Genomic DNA, 9,296 nt, shown 5'->3' with positions numbered 1-9,296 from the left:
TACAATTTGTTACAGGTTGAACTGTGTCCCCCCCCCCCACAAGACAAATAAAGTGCTAACCCCAGTACCTCTGAATGTGACCTTATTTGGAAACAGCACCTTTACAGAGGTGAGAAGGTTGTGGAGGTGAGATCTAATCCAGTATGACTGACGACCTGAAAGGGGACATTTGGACACAGACACACACAGAGGACATGAAAAGACACAGAGAAAGCCACGTGAAGACGGTGGATCAGAGTGGTACATCTACAAACCAAGACCACCAAAGGCTGCAGCACAGTACCAGGAAGAGGTGAGGAAAGACTCTCCTACAGGTTTCAGAAGGAGCGTGGCCCTGCTGATGCCTTGATTTTGAACTTCTAGCCTCCAGGACTGTGAGCCAATACGTTTCTATTTTTGAGTCCTCCCTGACATGGGTCTTGACAATAATATTTTTGGATATGACACCTAAAGTACAAGCAACAAAATAAAATAAACGGTGGGACTACATCAAACTAAAAAGCTGTGCAGCAAAAGAAACCATCAACAAAATGAAAAGGGAACATATGGGAGAAATATTCACAAACCATATATATCTGATAAGGGGTTAATACCTAAAGTATATAAAGAACTCATGTCGGGCCTGCAAACCACACAATTGCGGTTGATTCCCAGTCAGGGCACATGCCTGGGTTGCAGGCTGGTTCCCAGCACGGGACTCACGAGAGGCAACCATACACTGATATTTCTCTCCTTCTCTCCTCCTTTCCCCTCTAAAGATAAGTAAATAAAAGCTTTAAAAATAAATAAATAAATAAATAATAAAAGGGAAAAATCCCCCCCTCCCCAAAAAAGAACTCATGTAACTCAAGAGCAGAAAAAACAAATATTCCAACTAAAATGGGCAAAGGATCTAAACAGACATTTCTCCAAAGAATATATTCAAACGGCTAACATGTATATGAAAAGATTATCAATATCACTAATCATTAGGGAAATACAAATCAAAACTAAAATGACATGTCACCTTACAACTGTTAGAATGGCCAGCATCAAAAAGACAAGAAATAAAAAACGCTGGAAAGGCTGGATTTCCTGACTATTCTTGCTTATTTTTCCACGTGAAGTTAGTCTTTCTGTTGCCTGGAAAAATACTTGCTGGTATTGAGATTGTGTTTAATTTTTTAATACAAGGAGAAAATGACATCTTTGTGATACTGAAACTTCTTTTTCAAGAACAGAGGATATATTTCCATTTGTTCAAGTCTGTATTTGTATATTTCAAGAATGTCATAAAGTTATCTTCACATACCTTTAAAACATTTGCATTAACTTCATTCCTAGGCATTTTTATTGCTATTGAAAATAAAAATTTCTCTTCCAGTATATCTTCTATGTGGTCAGTGATATAAATGAACATTATAGATTGTTGAGTTGGTTTGAAGAAAAGATATTTTCAACTGCATAACTTACAGTAATCTGATTTCAAACTAGGTTAAAAACTGTTGGATTCAAAAGAATTTTACATTTGCATTCAGACCAAGTTTAGAATTTTAGTCTTCTGTGTAGAAGGTATTCATATCACAAAATTTATCCACCACTAACTGTACATTCTATTAATAATCTTAGGAAGAAGCAAAGAACAAAATAAACCTAAAAGATAGAGGTAGACATCTTTTCTTCAATGATAGTCTTTTGAAGTTAAAATTAATGCTAATAGAAGAGAATGCTTGTATCAGTATCTGAAGAAAAATAAGGAGTGAGCATGTTAATACTATCAATTTTTTAAAAATATGGAATGGGAATGGGCTTAATTAATGGAGGGAGAGATCCCATTATTTCTCCTATATGACAGCGATTAATAAAGGCATCTGAATGAAGATCTATCTGATAAGCCAATGCAGGATGCTGAAACATAATACTAACCTTTCATCTAAAAACGTTTTCAGCTCACACAAGCTTCGCTACAGACTAGTTACAGAAACGACGACTCAGAATTCCAACGGAACAAATCGTAATGTACAGAACAATGCAGACATGTCACAGAAGTTCGATGTTCATACACATGACATCAACAACAAAAAATTATAAAGTTTTTCCCCTTTATTTTCCTCTTCTCCTACCATTTCATTTTGCTTTTAACTTTATAGGCATGTCATCAAGGTACTTTAGTCTTGTAACACTAGAACAAGTAGTAGTTTTGCAATCATGCTTAATGATTCTTTATTGATTGATTCTTAACCACTTTAACTTAACAACAAATATTTTAACATCTGACATTTTCAAAATAGTGTATTTCTGAACTCTCCCTCCTGCCACTGCTAAATCTTAGGAGAAGTGAATTATAAGAAAAATTAGAGAAGCCAGAATACGTTATTTACTATGAATGGCAAGGAAAGGGGAAGTTCAAAGTCACTGTACTACTCCAGTTCAACAGTGTTCCCTCCAGCACCAAGTCTTATCTCTAATAGATAATATGTGAGAGGATTCTGGCAAGTGAAAACAAAATACAATTACATTTTATTGCAGGAAATTTAAAAACGTATTTTTAACAAAGTTAGCTATTCAAAAGTGTTACCTTAGGCTGTCTCTTAATAGCTCCTTTTCACAAGTGTGAAATTTAATGAAGGCGACAGCATTTATAAGCAACACCAAAATGGTATCTTAATTACTAGCTGCATTTTCTTAGGCAACAAGAGATTAAATGGAAAGAGAAATTAGTTTTACAAATGGCATCATACATCTTTTATGTTATACCCCCCTCCATCAAGTCACAGATGGTTATGTATCTTAAACTTCCTAATAATGTAGGCAATTTTCTTTTCCTTGGGCATACCCAAATCCATCACTAGTCTAAATTATATATTATTTTGAATCATTTACAAGGACTGAAGCTGTTTATCATAATGACTTGACATTTACTGACCACATGAAATGGGCCTTCTCCCTGTTAGGCTCTCCATGAATATGAAACAAGACTTGTTGAAACTACTGGTCCAGTTTGTTCGCGTGTACTCATCACACACTGTTTGGAGGAACACCTCCACCTGGTCTCACTAACTCTAATCAAGGGCTCCTGCGTCCAAATCCAACAGCTAAAGCCCAGGGTAAAGTCACGGCTGAGGTTACATAAGCCTGTCACCTAATTCATGTCTGAAAATAGGGACTCCTGAGGGCCCATGTAAGACTGCTCTCTTCAGATGAGTGTCTATAAATAAACTTTTATATTAAAAAGAGCCCAGACAGGCCCTGGCTGGTGTAGCTCAGGGGATTGAGTGCAGGCCTGCGAACCAGAGGATCTCGGTTCGATTCCCAGTCAGGGCACATGCCTGGGTTGCAGGCCAGATCCCAGCAGGGGACGCATGAGAGGCAACCATACATTGGTATTTCTCTTCCTCTCTTCTTCCTTTCCCCTCTAGAGATAAATAAAATAAAATCTTTTAAAAAAAAAGAGCCCAGAGATTTTGCTTCTAATCATGGCCAAGTAACTCATATTAGAACAACAATTTCACATGTAACAGCTATAAAATCTGGACAAAATAATGTATTAATTGCCTTGGAAAGCAATGAAAACCAGTAAGACACTGCAGTGGAGGGCTGAGCACTGGGCGAAGTTTCCTGTTTCCTACTTGGGACAGGCCCCAATCCATGCCAGGCCAAAAGGCGACAAGCTCAGGCAGAAAATATATATTTTTACTCCTTTGTCTCAGAGGAAAAGATTTCAGGGCAAATGTAGCAGCTGGCGAGGAGGAAAGTACTACAAAGAAGAGAGCAAGAAGCACTATCTCTAAATTGTGTTTATAAACATTGCCCCAGTGTCTGGTTAACTCACAAAGTACATGTGTAAAGAGCAGAGTCAAAAAAACCAACCAAACAAACAAAAAAAGAGCAGATTCCACGTAGCCTAGATAAGGCTAAAAGGACCAAACAAAAATGTCAGCTACTGCCCATGATGGAGGAGAGAAACAGTTTCCAGTTCCAGTTCAGCCAATCTAATGGGCTGACTTTTTTAAGAGAGAAAAAAAAAATCAATACAATTAGGAGGAATAAAACAGAATCGAAAGTCTTTACAATACATCCCTCACAATGACTAGGATACCACCCAAAAGTACTTTGTATAAATAGAAACAAGAAAATGTGAACACACTGAGACACTCAATGAAAACTGACCCTGAGAGGATTCCAGATGTTAATCTACAAGGAATGTAAAGCAGGTATCACCAGGATGTTCAAGGACATTAAGGAGGATACGCTTGAAAGGAATGAAAAAATAAGCTCAGAAGAGAAACAGAAACTGTATAAAAGAAAGAAATGGACCTTTTAGATTTGAAAATCAGTATCTGAAATAAAAACTTCACTGGATGTGTTAAAGAGAACAGAAGGATATCGGAAATTTGAAGAGACACTAATAAAATTAGATAATATTCAGAGAGAAAAATATATTTTAAAAAGTGAATAGAGCCCTGGCTGGTGTAGCTCAGTGGATTGAGCACGGGCCTGCGAACCACATGATCGTGGTTTGATTCCCAGTCAGGGCACATGCCTGGGTTGCAGGCTAGTTCCCAGCAGGGGATGCACAAGAGGCAACCACACATTGATATTTCTCTCCCTCTCTCCTTCCCTTCTCCTCTAAAGATAAATAAAATCCTAGTAAATAAATAAATGGTAAATATGGGTTAAACATAAAAGACTATTGTAATTTTCCATTGATTTCATTAAAATACATGACTGTATATGCAAAAATTGTAACAATGTACTAGGAGTTTATCATGTATTATATCCACAAGTATATAACAAATGGGATTGAAGAAAATGAACCCATTTGGCTAAGAAGTTTCTTACATTTTATGTGCTGTGGTACATAAATTTTAAATCTATGTAGATTAGAAGAATTAAGTTTATACATTTTAAATCCTAGAGTAAAAAATTTTAAAGGCATTAGAATTGGACAGAAGTAAAACCATCTCTATTCTAGATAACATAATTTTATATAGAGAAAATATTAAAGACACAACCAAAAACTATGAGACCTAATCAACAAACTCAGTAAAGTTGCAGGATACAAAATTAAGATAAAAATCAGCAGTGTTTCTATACAGTAACAATGAATTATCTGGAAAAAAAATTAAAAAACTGATCCTATTAAATACAATTGCATCAGAAACAACAAAATACTTGGGAATAAATCCAGTCAAACAGGTGAAAGATGCCTACTCTAAAAACTAAGACACTATTAAAAAAGTCAAAGAAGACATAAATGAAGCAGTATCTTGCGTTCATAGACTGGAAAAATTAATATTCTTAAATGTCAGTGCTACCAAAGGCTTTCAACACACCCAGTGCAATCCCTATGAAGATTCCAACGGCATTTTCCCCACATAAGTAGAAAAACAGTCCTAAAATTTATATGGATCCACAGAAGCCCCAGAATAGCCAAAGCAATCCTGAGAAAGAACAAAACAGAAGGTGTCACACTTCCTGATTTAAAGCTAAACTGTAAAGCTACAGTAATGAAAATGGCATAGTACTGGCATAAAAATAGACAATTATACTGAATAGAACTGCAAACCCAGAAATACCCAAATACATGCAGTCAACTAATATTTGACAAGGGAGTCAAGAATAATCAATGGAGAAAAGTCCCTTCAATAAATGAGGCTGGAAAAACTGGATATTCACATGCAAAGAATGAAACTAGACCCTTATAGACTTCCGCCAAGATGGAGGCATAGGTGGGAACACTGTGCCTTCTCCCACAACCAAGTTTGAATACAACAAAGGTTTGGAGAACAAAGACACAGCCAAAGAACAGAAAATTGAATTATACGGAAGTCCGACAACAACGAACTGTTCAACCGGGATGGTAAGAGGGGCGGAGCCAGCAGTGGAGCAGGGTCGGGCAGGAAAGATCCCCCGACCTAGGCGCGCAGGCAGCCCGGACACAGTCAGGGTGCGGGGCAGACTGACCACTGTTGCATATTTGCGCACAATGAGACGGACCAAGCAGGCCCCAGCAGGCGAATCCAGTGGTAGAGGGCTGAGGGCGGTGGCACACTCACGTGCAGTGGGACGAAATTCGAGGGCCCTGGTGATGGTGGCAGCTGCTGCACCTGTGGCGGCAGCGGCAGCCGCAAGAGGCAGCAGACGGGACCGTCATCGCTCCTCTTTGGCCCCGCCCCCACATACAACGTCACAACCCAGTGACGAAGTTGCCCTGCTCTGGTGAACACCTAGGGCTCCAATCCTGATATGTAACAGGCACAAACAGCCCAAAAGATGGCGCAAGAAGAACTCAAAGTCCCAGAGCCAATAACTCTAAGTGACCAAGAGATTGCCAGCCTCTCAGATGCACAGTTCAAGACACTGATTATCAGGATGCTCACAGAACTGGTTAATTATAGTCACAAACTAGAGGAACATATGAAGGCTAAACTAATTGAAAGGGGAGATGCACAGGAAACCAAGAGTGATGGAAAGGAAACTGGGACTCAAATCAATGGAATGGACCAGAAGGAAGAACGAAACATCCAACCAGAAAAGAATGAAGAAATGAGAATTCAAAAAAATGAGGAGAGGCTTAGGAACCTCCAGGATATCTTTAAACGTTCCAACAACCGGATTATAGGGGTACCAGAAGGGGGAAAGAAACAGCCACGAGTGGAAAACTTATTTGAACAAATAACAAAGGAGAACTTCCCCAGTCTGGCAAAGGAAATAGACTTCCAGGAAATCCAGGAAGCTCAGAGAGTCCCAAAGAAATTGGACTCAAGAAGGAACACACCAAGGCACATCATAATTACATCAGCCAAGATTAAAATGAAGGAGAGAATCCTAGAAGCAGCAAGAGATAAGGGGACAGTCACCTATAAAGGAGTACCCATCAGACTGTCAGCAGATTTCTCAAAAGAGACCTTACAGGCAAGAAGGGGCTGGAAAGAAGTATTCCAAGTCATGAAATACAAAGACCTACAGCCAAGATTGCTTTATCCAGCAAAACTTTCATTTAGAATGGAAGGACAGATAAAGTGCTTCTCAGATAAGGTCAAGTTCAAGGAGTTCATCATCACCAAGCCCTTATTATATGAAATGCTAAAGGGACTTATATAAGAAAAAGAAGATGAAAAATATGAACAGTGAAAGGACAGCAAACACACAGCTATTAACAACCACACCTAAAACAAAAGCAAACCAAGTGGACAGCTAGATCAGGAGTGGAACCATAGAAATGAAGAACACATGGAGGGTTAGCAACAGGGGAGTGGGAGGAGGTACAGAAAATAGCATAGACAGTAAGTAGAAAATAGATAGGGGGAGGGCAAGAATAGTAGGGGAAATATAGAATCTAAAGAACTCGAGACACGTGGTTATAAACTAAGGGGGGGAGAATGGTGGGGGAGGGAGTGTGTGGGTGGAGGGTAATGAAGGGGGGGAATAGAACAACTATAATGGTATAATCAATAAAATATATATTTAAAAAAAAAAGAAACTAGACCCTTATCTTAAACCTCATAAAAAAAACCTCAAAAAAATAAAAATGGAGTAAAGACTTAAATGTAATACCTAAAACCATTAAGACACTCAGAAGAAAATATAGGAAAAAAAGTCCTTGGTATGGGTCTTGGCAATCATACCCAAAGCACAAGCAACAAACAAAACGAAAAACAAACAAATGAGATTACTTTAAACTAAACAGCTTCTACACAGCCAAGTGAAACAATCACCAATGTGAAAAGGCAACCTACGGAATAGGAAAAAATACTTGCAACCCATATATATCTGATAACAGATTAATATCCAAAATATATATTTAAAAACAAACACAATTCAACAGCAGAAAAACAAATCAATTTTTTTTAAAAAAAGGGGAAAGGACCTACACACTTTTCCAAAGATGTTCAAATGGTCAAAAGGTTCAACATCACTAGTCGTTAGGGAAATGCACATCAAAACTGCGGTATCATTTCATGCCTGTTAGAATGGCCACCATAAAAAGGGCAAGATATAAATGCTGGTGAGGGTTTATCCCTGTGCACTGTTGGTGAGACTGTAAATTGGCACAGCCAGGAAGGAAAGCAGTATGGAGGAACCTGAAAGATTAAAAACAGAACTACCATATGATCCAGCAATTCCAATTCTCGGGACTGGGTCTCAGGGAAACAAAGACTCTAACTCCAAAAGATACCTGCATCCCCCGTCATAGCAGCATTTACAATGTCAGCATTTACAACAGCCGAGACATGGAAACAGCTCAAGTGTCCACCGACAAATGAACGGATAAAGAATGGTAAATATACACAATGAAACACGATTCAGCTGTAAAAAATGAGAAAATCCTGCCACTACAACCACATGGATGGATCTGGAGGGCACTACATGAAGTGAAATAAGTCAGACTGAGAAAGAAAAATAGTGCATAATGTTACTAGTATGTTGAATCTTAAAAAAAAAAACCAAACTCAGAAAAAGAGACTAGATTTGTGGTTATCAGAGGAGGGGAGGGGGAACTGGAGGAAGCTGGTCACAGGAACAAACTCCTAGTTATAAGACATAGAAGCACTAGGGATGTAATGTACAACACGATGACTACAGTTACCACAGCTGTATGATATCCATGAAAGTCAAGAGAGTAAATGTAAATCCTAGGAGTTCTCATTACAAGGAGAAATTTTTTCTTTTTTATTTCTTTTTACTGTCTCTATATGAGATTACAGATGTTAACTGAAATAGTTATTGTGGTAATCATTTTATGATATATGTATGTCAAACCATGATGCTATCTATACACATGAAACTCATACAATGATATCAACGGTATCTTGGTAAAACTGGAAAAAGACAGTCTCAGAATGTATAAAAAGTCAAAAAGTGAATGTTAGACAATCTCATTACAATCTGTTAATAAGACTCACATTTAAAATATAAAAAAAGTTTGAAAGTCAGGGGGTGGAAAAAATTAACATCTAGAAATTATATAATGTCTTGCATTAATTTTCAATTAGCAATAATCACACCTTCGATAAACTTCATTGGCTACGACACTGCCACTGCGCAAAGCTGCATTGGCTTTAAAGAACCTCCCCCCACCTGCAAATAAATGGGGGAGGGAGAGCGGTGAAACAAAAATGCCAAATTGATAACCGCTGAAGGTAGGTGATGGCCACATGGGAATTCATTATACTTTTCCAATTTGCATATGATAAAGAAGCTTTTATAATAATAAACAAGTTTAAAAAGAAAAACATAGCCTGGGAGAATATTAACCCAAAGTAACTTGGTATAAATATTGGATGAGAGGTAAACCCATTGCTAGAGGGGCA

General features: G+C 38.0%; 1 non-coding gene across 1 annotated transcript; it reads right to left on the bottom strand.

Moving 5' to 3' along the window:
• Nucleotides 1–8,890: 8,890 nt before the first annotated feature.
• LOC118991366 (U4 spliceosomal RNA) lies at nucleotides 8,891–9,035 on the bottom strand. The gene has a single exon (XR_005067394.1). It is a non-coding gene; the product is annotated as a U4 spliceosomal RNA (small nuclear RNA).
• Nucleotides 9,036–9,296: the final 261 nt, after the last annotated feature.

Source organism: Sturnira hondurensis, unplaced genomic scaffold, assembly GCF_014824575.4.
Source record: "Sturnira hondurensis isolate 20B ecotype Veracruz unplaced genomic scaffold, ASM1482457v3 Scaffold0007406, whole genome shotgun sequence".
Classification (NCBI taxonomy): domain Eukaryota; kingdom Metazoa; phylum Chordata; class Mammalia; order Chiroptera; family Phyllostomidae; genus Sturnira; species Sturnira hondurensis.
Note: the sequence above shows the minus strand (reverse complement) of the source record. Positions and strands in the feature narration are given on the sequence as shown.